Source organism: Maniola hyperantus, chromosome 7 (assembly GCF_902806685.2).
Source record: "Maniola hyperantus chromosome 7, iAphHyp1.2, whole genome shotgun sequence".
Classification (NCBI taxonomy): domain Eukaryota; kingdom Metazoa; phylum Arthropoda; class Insecta; order Lepidoptera; family Nymphalidae; genus Maniola; species Maniola hyperantus.
In genome coordinates this window covers 13,487,626-13,504,131 of record NC_048542.1, presented here as the reverse complement: position 1 = coordinate 13,504,131, position 16,506 = coordinate 13,487,626, and positions in this window count along the sequence as shown.

The window sequence follows — 16,506 nt, the reverse complement described above, 5'->3', positions numbered from 1 at the left end:
CAACAAATGTACCTCAGTAAAAATTAATTAATAAAGTTTATTTTATAAAACTTAACTACAACGAAGGTACCTAGTAGGTATCACTTTATCTTTCCATGTAAACCTCAAGATATTAAATCGAACCAATATCTTAGAACCTTAGATTCCTTAAAAATCTTAGAAAATCTTAACATTGCTCTCCATCAGGTACCTACTACTAAAGCGAAAGCTTTTCTTTCAATAAAAAATCGGTCTAGTGCGAGTCGGACTCGCGCACGAAGGGTTCTGTACCATCGTACAGCAAATAACACTTTAATTTTTTTATATTTTCATGGCGGTCATTTTGAAGTTTTCAATATTTGTTGTAGCGGCACTAAAAATACACATTCTATGAAAATTTCAACTCTACAGTTCACGAGATAACGCCCGCTGACAGACAGACGGACGGATAGCGGAGTCTTAGTAATAGGATCCCGTTAGCACCGTTCGGGTATGGAACCCTAAAAGCGACTAGAACCGGGCAAGTGACAGACTGACCGAGGATTCCGTACCTTGGAAGGAAAAGTGTAGTTAGTTATTTTATTCAAAAATAAATCCCTTTTCTTTGAAACCGCACAGCTAAGTTTGTAAAGGATTATTGCTTATTTATAAAGAACTGCTAGTTAGTAACTTCGTATTATTTTTTCAGTAATATTTAAATTTTTAAAAACTTGCAAAAGTCAAAAAATCTGAAGTAGTTACTTATTTCAGATTGTTCGCTTTGCAAACTTTGGAGATAAGGGGGAAAGAATGGTATTTTTATGACAAGTTTCATTATACCTAAATTGAAAATTGTGCAGCTTAAATAAAAAGTTGAAAACATAAACCCGACTACGATCGTCGTCTTAATATACGCTGAAATATTATAGTAAAATTGGGTTTCTGTCGCTTGGTATATTATAGTATATTATATTTATATTTATGAATTCAGTATTTTTTTTTGTTTCATTTGACAACTCACTCGATACAATAGCAAAAAAAAAATTTTAAAGACCCACATTTTTTTAGATGTAACATCCGTCGGATCGATTTTGTTCGTATAAAATGTAGCCTATGTCACCCGGCCCATGACAACGAATCAATTGACACCTCACTCATCAAAATCGGCTCAGTAGTTTAGCCGCTATAGTGGAAAACACAGATATAAACATACATACATAGACTGCCAAAATCATAACCCAGGCTTTTGGTTTTGCCGTAGTAGGGTTAAAAATAAAATCTAAGTATTTTAGCTGTGCAAATAAATCCTTTTCATAATGGTACTCCACTTGACCTAACTATTTCAATAGTTAGATCAAATGTGGCGCTAAGCAGCTGCGGCGAACGGACGGACGGACAAAGTCACACCATAAGGGAAACCCTTATGGTGTTACCATGTTAGTATGGCACCCTAAAGCCGGGGCGGGCGGAAGCTGGGGTGGGTCAGGGTAGACGTCTCGATTTTTTAAATTGCTTAAAAATAAACAAGTCTTAAATATATTGTGGTAGGGAATAGGGATATAAAAGTAGGTACTTAGAATAAGTAGAGGGGTATAAGTCCCGCAAATTGCTAATGCGTGTGGCCGACATTTTAGTGACTTCTTAATTTTTTTAATTTTAATTTTTTCGATGTTAATGAGACATGGTTCCAGCGCAATAGCAATTTGCGGGACTTTAGTTGTAAAATATCAAGAAAGCCACTGAGTGCTACTTTCATAATGAAGTGCATTCAAGAGGAGCTTATTCGTAGCTCACTCCATACAAACGTGGTTTGATTCTCATTTGAAAATTGCCAATCAATTTTGTAGACATTCTAGACAACGAAATTCTGCGTCTGCGGTAAAATCGTGTAGTTTCAAAAGTTAGGTTAGGTTGAGCATAAACAGCCTCTATAAGTTCAAATAAAAGCCAAACTACGTGTATACAGGGTGTAACCAGAACGCAGAACGAAGATGTAAAAACGAAACGACAGACGCTGGCGAAAAAAATATACTAAAAAAATCCTATAATTTTGTCAATGCCGCGTCGTAGGCGGGGCATTGACCCCAGTTTCGCACGCTACACTTTGCGGGTTTGAAAAATACTAAATAACTTAAACTACAAAATGAGGCAAATTGTTGTTAGTATTGGATTGTGTTTAGTTAGTACAATAATAACGCTAAGTTTTTGCTAGCGTTCTGGTTACAGCCCGTATAGAGAGTGCCAAGAAGACTCCTTATACTTATGTGGAAACAAGCTAAAATTTCTGTTCACCAGGACTTCAAAGATCTCGAATAATTTGCCGAAATTCGGACCAATAATTATGTTAATATACACGAATTATTATAACTTATGATATAAGGTTTAGAAGGAAAATTTTATAGACGCCCTGAATGCCTCTGTGCGAATGGGAGAGCAATATTATTTTTAAGCGAGCGACAGAGATAGACTTATAAATTTTTGGAATTTTCCTTCCATTAGTATAGATAAGTTAATGTTTCTAAATTTAAAGAAAAAAGTATATTTTAGGATATAAAAAATATCTTCCTAAAGCCGAAAGCACGAAAACTGGTATGAGATAGTTATTCAGAAAGAAAGCGTCTCAAAATAGTTTTTTAAAATTATGGCTATACTTCGAGATGGCAATCGTGGTGGGGATGCCCCGCACACCCGCACAGCTCTCGCGTTAACCCGGTGCGGGATAGCGCGGGTGACGTCTGGGTGTCCGGCGCGTCCCCCCGTTGCATACCCCGATTATACCATACTATAGGTTATTAATTTCTATTTACTCCTAATAAATTCTCGAACCTTAAAAGAGATTGCCCATTTTCTTAGGAGCTTTGGGCCCCCCCCTTATATAATTGTTATGTTACCATGGTTTTAATTTAATTTTGTAGACAAATAATTAACTCTTTATATTCTGCAAACGATTTCTATTTATTCACCCTGGTTATAAAGAAATCTTATTTTTTATATTGCTGATATTGAGGTTATATTTAATTAATACTTCTTCAAAATAAATGCATGTTTACGATTCTAACTGTAATTGTGGATATTTTCAATAATAGAGTGAAAAAAGTCGTTATAAAACATAATCGTAAAAAAATAACACATTTAAAAAAAATTATTTAAGTTTTGACACGACGCCACAAAAGAGGGCCCGTTCACGGGCGATCTCCTTTAATCTAAATGGTATGAATTAGAATTTCATTCTCTTATGTAAGATCCGACGAAGTAGGTAGATACTAATCACAGTTTAGCAATCTTACAGTCTGGTAAAGCTAAATCGCCATCAAGCGTGGACAGTTTTGTACTGTTTTGGTGTGTCGTGACTCGTGATACGATAGAAGGCGATCGGAGTCATACGAGTACATCTTAAATCTTACTACTTATATACAACACAAAACTAACAGAAATTACTCCAATTTTATGTTTAAAAATTGAAAAACTTATGTCTTTTACGGATTGTGACGTCATTATTCACCTTCCGTACAGCGTGACGTACATGTTAAAAATAAATAAAAATCTTTTTTTTAAAATTATTATCTTTAATAATGAATTCTAGCCCCATAAACTACCGCTCCAATCCGCACATGGTCAGCGTGGTAGACTATGTCCAAACCCTTCTCACTCTGAGAGGACACCCGTGCTCTGTAGTGAGCCGGCGATGGGTTGATCATGATGATGATAAAAACTACCGCTATACAAAAAATCACATCATTTTATTACTACAGCCCAAGAAGTCCTATTGTATCAACTGTATGCTTGCTAAACTGTGTACTTTCCTGTTAGCGGAATGGACTTTGTATGGACTTCTCACTCGCAAACATAAACTTCACGCAAGCAAATGTTTGGTTTAATCTGCTCAAGTCAACTGGATTGCAGTGTAATGAGTTGCCCTAGTTCCTACGAGTACCTACATTACATGGCATTACATCACAGTTTAGTGACCATATACAGTTGGATGAAACATTCGATCCCGGACGATAAAGTACAGCACGCCGCCAAAAGTGATGAACACCGATCTTTAGAAGGAGACAGCAGATTTGTAGAGCACCGTCTCGGTCGTTGAGACCTACAAAACGTCATATGGGTATGAGTGACAGAGACAACGCTCTACAAAGAACAAATGTAATTCTAAAGGCCGATGTTCATCACTTTCGGCCGCGTACTGGACAAGTTATTACATATTTTTTCTCAGTTGACCTACAAAGTAAACAAGTCGCTTCTCACAAAAACGCATAAGAAATGCACTTCTCACAAGACGCTCTTGATTTGACGTGAACTGTGATACCCTATCCGCGGAATGAAGTTAGTGGGTATAGCGCGCTATCTGTTATGTAATCCCATACAAAAGCATAAAAAGCGCTAAGTATATACTAACTTAATTCGGCGGATAATTACAGTATGCGGCCGAAAGTAATGTACATCGACCTTTATAAGGAGAAAGCAGATTTGTAGAGCGTTGTCTCTGTCATTGAGACCGACAAAACGTCATATAGATATGACTGACAGAGACAACGCTCTACAAAGCCGAAATGTCATTCTAAAGGCCGATGTACATTACTTTCTGCCGCGTACTGTATAGCGCTCTCTCGTGTTACGTAATCCCATACAAAAACAGAAAGTCCGCTAGGTATACTAACTTTATTCCGCGGATAAATTAGTGTAGCGCTCTCGCTGTTGCATAATCCCATACAAATGATAGAGCCAAATAGAGTTATGGGCAGATTACACCTACCGAGTACAGTGGCGAGTCAGTGTCCTCGGCCGAGTACTCGGTTGGTATAAACACTTTAATGGGCTGATTACACCTACCGAGTAGTGAAGCGAGACAGTAAAATGTCACTCGGCCGAGACAGTGCTGTGGTGGCCGTTTATACGTATTTCGAAATTGCGCCGAGCACTCGTAAGTGTTGATACCAACCGAGTACTCGGCCGAGGACACTGACTCGCCACTGTACTCGTTAGGTGTAATCGTACCATTACGAGTGCAATTTCGCCGAAATTTCTCAGCTACAGCACTGTCTCGGCCGCGTGACATTTTACTGTCTCGCTTCACTACTCGGTAGGTGTAATCTGCCCATTACTTATCAAAACATGAAAGTATTTTCTTTTTACTGACTGATTCTATTATTTAAATGCCATTTGTTTTTATTGTACTTGTTGTAATTGATTACAAATTGTGCATTTTTATTTTTTAATATACCTATAAGTTTTTATGTTTACTTCCATTTTATTTTTATTTTATTGTAGCTATTGCGTAGGCATCTACAAATAATTTTGTATTAATTTTACGCTTGCAATAATTTTCTAGTCTAAGCATTTTCCTATTAAGTAATTTTTAATACTTGATTATTATTATTATTTGAGCATTATGCGTTTACGTAAAGTCGGCGATCGAAGATAAATTGGCGGCGTGGATCCCCACTGGAGCGGCATCCGTCGACTAGTATAGTTTTTGCATTTCACGAAGGCGAGTTACTCATGCTTGTGTTTAAGTCGTATCGGTATACGTACAAGGTACAGTAAATGTGTGCGTTTGCGAGCGCTTGCTCGCGACTGATTGGTCCGACATGCCCGCACACTTACGTGATGTCCGTGTATACGACGTAACCACAACTAAATTTCACTCGCCTTCGTGAATTGTAAGAACTGTAAGATTTTTGAGAAATGACGTTATACATAGATATATAATAATAATAATTAATAATTAATAACATTGTTCCTTGCATAGAATGTAAATAATAGGTATTATTATATATCTATGACGTGATTAAATTACCTAAAAATGACCTGTCAGCTTAATTTAATTTAGATCACAGAGATTTCAATCTCAAGAGTACGCATATACAAGGTTTTGCATGAAAGCAAAATAGTAAAATTATGGCGGAGGACAGGGGAGAATGCTTTGTTGTGATTAGTAGACTCAAAAGTCACGTAATCTAGACAATGTGCGGAATGAGGGTACCGAACGGGCGTGGGCCGGCTTTTATGCTAAGCAACTGCCTAAGCTTGGCGATCAGATGTGTCCGGCTATTAGGCGTCTATGGCAGTGGTCCGACCGCCGGCGAGAAAACGACTAACTATCGGCGATTTTCTCTCTCAAGAAACGCACAATAAATGTACATTCCGTGTAAACAAAAGAGATGCATATATCAAAATTTGCTCTCTGACTTTTCACACTGCCGGCGACGACTCGCTTTACTATTTTTGTCGCTGAGCAACGAGCTTTCAAAAATAAACTCGCTCAGCGATATTCGTTCAGCGATGCTCGCACGTGTAAAGCGCACGCAGGTTTCCACAGGACTGAGCGACCGCGGGCGAATGGCGCGAGTAATCGCTCGTCGTACTTGCACACTCGCTTAGAGCCCGGCGACAAAACTATCGAAACTACACACTCGCTTCCCGCTGATCGCCAACTCGTTTAAGTTTCTAGTTCTACTCGTTTCTCGTTCATCGTCGGCGGTCGGACCACTGCCTATAGGTGGTGGTATGTGGTTTAGATATTTGTGCACAATAGAATAGCCACCAAAGCCAATACTTATATTGTGAACGCTTGGAACAAAAACTCACGTTTCATGTGTGAAGTAGGTATTTATTGGTTGACCGCACTTAATGATGCGTTGTGGTTGTCACTGTTTCAATACTCTACTAATTGAAAACTCAACTGTATTTTATAACCCGTAAAATTAAACGTCAAATTTCATGTGAAAAAGTGCGATTTTATTATTTTAAAGGTGAATCGTACTTTTGGCATGAAAGTTGACCCATAGGGTTAAAATGGTGCGAGAGGAGTCATTTTGTGCGGACTATAATTTAGTTTTAAGTTTTAACTCAGTCACTTTTACCTTCCTTTCGTGTGGATGCTGCGGATAACTGCGAATTCTAGCGGACGGACTAAAATGTAGTACTAGCACACGAGTAGATATACATATAGACCAGAGGGGAAGCTTTATACTAGCGGCTGGCTGTAGGTTCACTCACTCTAGCGCAGCTCCCGCACACCACGACGTGTCACGGACGCTCCGTTTGCCGCCAAACGGCGCACGGAGCGTCCGTGGCACGTCGTGGTGTGCGTGAGCTAGTGTGAAGCTTCCCCTCTGGTCTATAATATCTACTCGTGTGGTACTAGTTCAAGTCGTGACGGTCAGCCACGTACGATATAATAATTTTTTTGAGTCTCTTCCCGGCGGTTACGCACTCATCCGATCCGAGTCCGTGAAAATACGTTCCTTTTTGTTTTGTATGGTAGCTTATGACATATGTCGTAGATATTTTTTATATCCGTATTTTCACGGATTAGGATCGGATCGCTGTCACAGGCGAGGGAACCTCAACGAGTCCGATCTACTATCGTCAATAGTACCTACCTGTCGCCTTGTGGAGATAGATCTATAAAAGTTGTATCGAATTTGGTGGCAGGGCGATTCTCTTGTCCGTGGAGATGGCGCCTTAGATTCTTATTTTTAGGGTTCCGTACCTCAAAAGGAAAAACGGAACCCTGATAGGATCACTTTGTTGTCTGTCTGTCTGTCTGTCTGTCTTTCTGCTGTCTGTCTGTCTGTCTGTCTGTCTGTCTGTCTGTCCGTCTGTCTGTCTGTCTGTCCGTCTGTCCGTCTGTCTGTCTGTCTGTCTGTCAAGAAACCTACAGGGCACTTCCCGTTGACCTAGAACCATGAAATTTGGCAGGTAGGTAGATCTTATAGCTGACATTTGGGGAAAAATCTGAAAACCGTGAATTTAGGGTTAGATCACACAAAAAAAATTAAATTGTGGTCATGAACTAATAATTAGTATTTTCAACTTTCGAAGTAAGTGACTATATCAAGTGGGGTATCATATGAAAGGTCTTCACCTGTACATTTTAAAACAGATTTTTATTTATTTTTATGCATCATAGTTTTTGAATTATCGTGCAAAATGTCGAAAAAATACGACTGTAGTACGGAACCCTCATTGCGCGAGCCTGACTCGCACTTGGCCGGTTTTTTTTCTGTTTTAACTTTTCTTGCCAGTTTTAACACTTTAATGAAAAAACTATGTATATACATTAGCAACCTATGACACTGTTTTGAGCGTTGTGTATTATAATATTATCATGGTTGAAATAACGTGTTTTTTGTATATACTTGTAAATATGTAAATAAAGATATTTTTATTTACAAGTTATAACTTATTTATTTTAATATCTACCTGCCTCTTCTTATTATTGACTGAATAGACGATGATGCCGCATGTCCGCAATTTCGACGGAAACCCTTCGATTTTCCAGGATCAAATTAGCCTTTGTTAGTCTCTGGGATGCAAGCTATCATGTACCTACCTAATAAATTTCATCAAAATGGGTTTAACGCATGGGCCGTGAAAAGCTAGCAGGAAAACACTTTCGCATTTATAATGTTAGGTATGGATTGTAGAATAATGTGTGACTGGTAGTACAGTAGCCGATAGGAAATATTGTAAGTACATCCACCTTTAGAAGAGATTTCGGCTTCGTAGAGTGTTGTCTCTGTCACTCATACTTATGTGACGTCACAGGGACGAATTGATTAGCGGACAACTATTATGATGTTTGGATCATCGTGGCTTTGGCAGATAACAGGTAACAAAGGTGTAAGTATAAAATCTTTCGTCAAACTAAAAGTGTAAAGCACGGGTCTCCTCTCAGAATGAGAAAGATCCAGCCAGACCATAGTCCATGACGTAGGTTTCTCATTTAGAGCGGAGCCCCGTACTCAGTAGTGAGCTGTCAATGGATTGAGATGATGATGATGAAGTGCTAAGTTGGTCGACCTCCCTGGCGCAGTGATAAGCACTGTGGTGGTCCCGGGTTCGATTTGTATAATTTTAAAAATTTCTAAATTTCTGGTCTGGTCTGGTGGGAGGCATCGGCTGTGGCTAGTAGGTAACCACCCTACCGGCAAAGCCGTGCGGCCAAACGATTTAGCGTTCTGGTACGATGCTGTGTAGAAACCAAAGGGGTATTGGTTTAATAAAAACTGCCATACCCCTTCCAGGTTAGCCCGCTTCCATCTTCATCATCATCATGATCGACCCATCGCCGGCTCACTACAGAGCACGGGTCCTCTCAGAGTGAGAAGGGTTTTGGCCATAGTCTACCACGCTGGCCATGTGCGGATTGGTAGACTTCACACACCTATGAGAACATTATGGAGAACTCAGGCATGCAGGTTTCCTTACGATGTTTTCCTTCACCGGTAAAGCAAGTGATATTTAATTAATTAAAACGCACATAACTCCGAAAAGTTAGAGGTGCGTGCCCGGAATCAAACCCCCGACCTCCGATTAGAAGGCGGACGTCCTAACCACTAGGCTATCACAGCTTTCACCTAAGACAGCATCATTACTTTTAAGTGAGATTGCAGTCAAGGGCTAACTTGTACCTATCTGAATTAAAAAAAGTCCTCTTAGAAGTGCGACAATCTAATTTTATTTTTATTTTTTTATTATCAAATCAAAATACATACAAATAAAAGCTTAAACTAAAAACACCGAAAAACCACAGAGGTTTGTCCTCGGTGCCTAGCTGCAACGAAGGTACCTATTAACTAATTACTTAAAAAAATAATCTACAGTAGGTAGGTATATAACGCGAAGAATCACGTAATAGGTGAGATCTAAGAATATTTTCCCATAAGCTGACAGTGAATAGCTTTCATAGCCCCACGAGTGTAGTAGGACAATCAACGGTGACGTCACAGGCGTGTTTGTCTAGGCACTTCCTGTACCACCTTGTTCCTTGTTATTATATTAGTTTCACTAAGGAGCAAAGCTCTTGGAACTCCAGATGAGGGCGTGTTTGAGTTAAGTTGGTTATTATTCTATTGTGTTTTAGCTTTGTCTACTTAAGATGTAAATAATGCTTGGATATCTCTATGAAATAATGGCTGAATTTTCTGCGATAGAATTGCCAAAGTGACTCGTCAAGTGATTTTATGTGCCCTTTTTGAATTCATTACCTACTAGCTGATGCCCGTGACTTCTACTACAGGTATTTAATAACTCTTTAATTTTCCGGTATAGATAAAGACCCGGAGAGTGACATAGGCTACCTTTTATCTCGGAAAATCAAAGAGTTCCGACAGGATTTTACGCGGACGTAGTCGCGGGTATCAGCTAGTGAAATATAAAGCTAAATCATTGTCCGATCGCCATTTTGTTAGCTCATAGCGTAAACCAAACATCCAGCCAATATAAACAATCGCCAAAGCCACTATGAGAGCTTCCGTAACAAAACCACTAGCTACTTGAGAATTGAGATACCTAGTTTGCATGTAGTTTCAGACCATCAAACTATGTCATAGTACAATATAGGATGTGCATCACTAAGGATGGATCGAGAGCTTGTAGCAAATTTTTGGAAGGTGCTTGATCCATACTAATATACTAATTACTAATTTACTAATTTACTAATTTACTAATTTACTAATTTACTAATTTACTAATTTACTAATTTACTAATTTACTAATTTACTAATTTACTAATATTTACTAATCATCAATCAATCAATACTTATATATATATATATAAGTATTGATATAATAAAACTGTAACAGGTCAAATTCTGTACATTGAAGATATTTTGAAAATTTTTTTTCGAGGGCACTCTATAATCGATACTGAACACAAAACTGTAATTTTTTTCATTTTTGTCTGTCTGTCTGTCTATCTGTCTGTCTGTCTGTCTGTCTGTCTGTCTGTATCACGGCCGCGCATCACGCTGAAACTACTGAATGGATTCCAATGAAACTTGGTACGATTTGAGGTCATACTATGAGGAAGAATATAGGATACTTTTTATCCCGAAATTCAGCATGGTTCCCGTAGGAGAGGGGATGAAAGTTAAAATGTATACTGAGTTGTAATTCATTAACGCGTAGTCCGATTTCATTCATTCTTTTTTTGTTAGAAAGGGGATATTTTAAAAATTGTTCCGTAAATATTTCAAGGTAATCGGTTTTTAACCGACTGTCAAAAAGGAGGTGGTTCTTTTTTCTACATCGATTTTTTCTAGGTTTCTGGACCGATTTGCAATTTTTTTTTTAAATCAACAAAAAAAGTTTTCGTGGTGGTCACATAAAAAATTCTGGATTCAACTCCTTAATCCTGATGCTGCAGGGTTACTGCCCGCCTGAGTTATCAAGATTCAGGAAGTGTTCATAGTGAATTCATATTGTAGGTACCAAGCAACGACTTTATTCTCAGACTTCAAGTCTCAACTCCTCAACCCTGATGATGTAGGGTACAGCACTCCTAAACTATAATGTTTCAGGAACTGCGGATGATGCAAAATTATTTTAGGTACCAAGCATAGGCTACATCATTGAACTTCGGATCCTTACTCCTCAATCCTGATGCTGCAAAGTACTGAAGTCCTAAATCGTGGGGATTTTTGAATTTCTGATAGTGAATTGATATTTTTAAAAAAATTGAATCGACTGTTAGGCGGAACGAAGTTCGCAGGGTCAGCTAGTTTACTAATAATATTATAAATGCGAAAGTGTGTCTGTCTGTCTGTCTGCTGGCTTTTCACGGCCCAACAGTTCAACCGATTTTGATGAAATTTGGTGCAGAGTTAGCTTATTTAACCCAATATTTAATCATGAACACAATTTTAATTTTTTTCTTGTGATGTATCCACAAATTCACGGCTTTTCGGATTTTTCCTTTACTTGTGCCATAAGACCTACCTACCTACCTGCCAAATTTCATGATTCTAATTCAACGGGAAGTACCCTATAGGTTTTCTTGACAGACACGACAGACAGACGGACAGACAGACAGACAGACAGATAACGAAGTGATCCTGTAAGGGTTAATTTTTCCTTTGAGACCCTAAAAACACTTCAAAGTAAGGTACAGGCTCTCGGGCTACTAGCAAAGGTAATCCTAAACTAAGTTGTATAGAATATCCGGAATATAGCAAGTTGAGAGTATCAAAGTTAGCACCTCGGTAAACTTGTCGATGCTACCGCCTTGCTCTTCGATTTGATTGGCGCAGTTGAGAGATGCGCGCTTTGCAGCAAACTGGCTATGCAGTTAATATTAGGAGTTGATCAAAATTAAATAGTCATGAAATAAATTCTGGCTTGGGATGGACTTGTTGATGCCAAGTCCATTGTAATTTAGAAGCTTAAAAATGTCTTCCAACGCAGCAGTAATGAGATTCAAGAAGATTACGTCTTTCTGTCGCACTTCTATCTGCAATTGAATTAACCTCGTCTCGCCCTGTATACGGACTGACATGGTGGCCTTTTCATACAAGTATTTTATCACTTGGACATACTTACTGGTCGTCGATCTGGTATATAATAGTCATTTATTTCAGGCAATTTCAACCCATTGACCTAAATGACCTAACCCATTAACCCATGAACATATTAAATCTAAATACAAATAAGTAGGTATACAATTGTTTAAAAACAATAAAATAAAAATATTCAAATTAAATAATAAATTATAATAATAAAATTACCTACAAATTAAATTTTAATAGGTAACAATTGTTTAAAAACAATAAAATGAAAATAATTTTATAATAAAATTATATTGCCCCCAAAAGGAGGTTCGTACTAATTATTTATTTACGGTCAGTGTCACGATGTGGGGCAAGCCAGTAAGTAGGTAAGTACTTCAGTATGGGATTCTCAGGGCGTATGGCGATATAGAGAGTTATGCTAGGAGTTTCTCTACGCGATGAAATCAGAAATGAGTAGGTAGGTTCTTAGATGAAGCAGAGTAACTGACAGCTACTCTGCTTCATTCAGAATGCATTGTCCGAACAGAGTTCGAAGATGTTTTAGTCCCAACGTGCTTATTTCTAGGTTCTAGGTGGCAAAAGAGAAATACTTTCTTCCTTGATTTTAGGTAAATCTAAATGCATTCACATGGCATCCCTCCAGGTCATTAGTGGTTTTTCACCATGTTTTACGCATTAGTCGGCGCCATAGAAATGTTTTTCAACACCACTAATTACCGCTAACGGCCTACCGGGTAGAAAAGGTCGCACAATGCTGAACGCGCATCGCTAAAGTCGCAATAGTAATGATGTGTAATAGCACACACAGTTCACGACAGTTAGGGAACTTCTCAAAACGTCGAGACTTCAACGTCACTGGCAGGCGTCAAATGTTAATATATTTGACGCAGGTAGCCCTAATGTAGCCCCAATTTTTTTATGGTTTCACGTCACCATAGCCTAATAAATAAATAATTTTTTATCCTAAAAGACTCAGCTGTACTTCCTAGGTAACTTCTAAGGAGACGTGCCCAAATCACAATGACGTCATCAGTCATTTTACATCTTACGAACATTGATAATAATATAATACAAGCGTTGAAACACAAAGCGTTTAAATAAAAGGGACCGTTACTGCTTTCTTATAAAGCTCAAGACATCTACATCTACATCTACATCTACAGTCAGTGCTCCAAGCGGATAACTTGTGAAATTAAAATCGTTGGTACTGAATTTCATAAACCCAAACATACCTACTCCATTTACTTACTCTGAGATTAGTTCATTTTCTTCTACTCAATCGTTCACTCTTGACAGAGTGGTCGTGGCTATGAATTCTTCACCACTGCTCGTGCGATCTGCGGTGCAGATCATTTAACTCTGCCGTTATTGTGTTGGACACTTTTTTGGGTTTTATCAATCTTGGTGAGATATAAAATCTCATAAGCACAAGCCCATACAAGCCCTTCATCGATATGGCGCGTGCGGTTCGTGCGGCTCGCCTGTAATGTGCAATCAGCACACATAAACTGTCGGGGCAAAGTTTTCACGCCATTATTTGTCGTTTTGTACCGCATTATCAAATTAATGGCGCGAAAATAATTCGACCTGAAAGTTCGTAACGAGGCTTGTCGTAAAAGCGAGTTTTACTTTTTTCCCACTTGGAAAATGTTTGCTAAGTTAGAAAGCCGATTTCACGATTTTTTTTTCTAGTTTGAATGTTTTTTTTGGCAATTTTTTTTAAAAATAAATAGGTAAAACATTATGCCCGAAATAATCAGTATCTAAACTTATTGCCGGCATACTAGGTACTGAACGCGGGTCTTCTCTAAGAACGAGAAGCGTTTAGGCCATAGTCCACCACCCTGATTAAGTGCGAATAAGCATACCTACTTCATATGCCTTTGAGAACATTATGGAGAACTCCTTCACGATGTTTTCCTTCATTGTTAAAGCAAGTGACATGTAATTTAGATAACTCCGAAAAGTTAGATGCGCGTGCTCGGGATCGAACCCCCGACCTCCTGAATACGAGGTTACTAGGCTAGCCGTGATATTGGTAGGTAGGTATATGGCAATTAAAAAAATCCGCAAAAGTTCGTTCATTAGCGGCATGGAAACGATGATTGCAGAGTATTTGAACAGGAAGAGTGCTATTTATTCAGTTACAAGCTTAATTGAATCATGCCGGGTTTGCGGTTTCGTAATTAATATTATGAAGTTATAAAGGCTCACAATTTTGATACAATCGCAAAACTAATTGAGCTGATTTGCAGCGGAATTATTGTTTTGGTGGCACTATACTGACCACGAAATAATAACTCGACTGCAATAAATAACTCTACCATCTATATCTAAAACATCTGCAAAAAATAATTTAAATGTTTGATCTATGATTTTGAAATAAGGTTCATCCAAAATCTGCGCGAACAACGCGACTACCACAGAGTACATTGAATATACGGGCGACTACGAAGCGGGAACGTCAGCCGCGCGACGGTCGCCCTGCACGACTAATAATCCTTTTCCTTTCTGCTGTATTACTGCTGTGCTGGCCATACTAGCCTTTACAGCGTCACCGGTGGGTTGGGTGAGCGCGAAGCGCTCGGCAGAAGTTTAGGTTTGAGCTTTTATTATGATGTAGACATCCGCAGCCGCTAAGAAAGTATTTCGAAAATTCAACCTCTGGGGTGAAATAGGGGTTTAACATTTGTGAAGTCCACGCGGACGATGTGGCGAGCATAAGCTAGTATTATTGTAAATCGAGTTTTTTCAAAGAGCAGCCACCGAGTTACTTACTGGTTTTTCTCGGTAGGAAAGGCATTCCGAACCAGTGGATGCACTTGACGATTCAAAAAGTAGGTAAGTAGTTGTAAGTGTTTATTTGAATAAAAATCTATACGTCATATTGTGTTTCTATTTTTATATGTCCTACCTCTGGGGCTCTGTCTGGGGGCAGACAGTAGGTACTCTTCACTAAGCCAATTTATCGGATGCCTTAGGCCCGGACTCCACCAAAGCAGAGCTGTGCGGAGATGCCCAGAGTGGAGACGAGAAGAGATGTTTTTCGCGAAGAGTTCGCCGACGAAAATGTTAGCGCTAGAAAACTTTATATTTTTACTAGCTGATGCCCGCGATGATGGAATTAGGTTTTTTAAAAATCCCGTGGGAACTTTTTGATTTTTCGGGATAAAAAGTAGTTTATGTCACTCTCCAGGTCTTTATCTATACCCATGCAAAAATAACGTCAATCCGTTGCACCGTTGCGACGTGATTGAAGGACAAACCAACAAACAAACACACTTTCGCATTTATAATAAGGGTACTGATTTGATTACAGATTAAAGTTTGATCTCAATAAGTGAAGATGCTGTCTAAAATGGAAGCGGATCATGAACTGTAGCTGGTAAATTGATATTACAGGTAACATAGGCATTAATTTAGTTAATTAAATTAGCAACAACATGTTTAATATAGTAAACGCGCCCCCATTCAACTTGCGGAAGTGAAGCGACGAGGCTTCTTAGTGAAATTAATAGCATGGAACTGCATGCGGAACATTGGCAAGACAAACAGCCTGCCTGTGACGTCACACTCGCAGCTAGTTGTACTAGTTGAGTTGTTGCTGGTTTTATGAGGACAGGGCTATGAAACCAGCGAGTTACTTTGTATGTATGGAACTCCTTTTCTTTAGCATGCAAGTGCATATGGAGCAATGACAAGACAAACATCCTGGATACTCACCTTGCCGTGTAGCATGTAACGTATCTGATATTGTACCATCCTGCAAGTGAGTACGGCTCGTCCACGGTCACCGAGTATCCAGCTACGAGCTACGTGTTGCCGTCTAAGCGCACACTGCGAGCCGCCTTTGTGTTCGCAATGTTACCGCCACTCGGCGGGTCACTGCGAATTTACTGCGCTCTTCGCGGGAGCGACTCGCAGCGGGCTCGTGTCTACGTATTCACTTGATACAGTATCAGATACAGTACATGCTTCACGGCTAGGTGAGTACCCTGCTATACACTTGCAGCTAGTTGTACTAATTAAATTGTTGCTGGTTTCATGAAAACCGGGCTTTGAAACCAGCGAACTAAATTGTAAGAAAAATGTGTATGAAGTTCAAGCTCTTAAGCTGCACGCTTAAAAAGTAAAAAATAAATTAATTTATTACTGAATATAAATTATGTATACAAGAGTTATCGTAGTTCTATAATAATATTTTTTGAAGCCGGTTTCTCGTGTTTGTGGTTATTAAAGTCGGTTT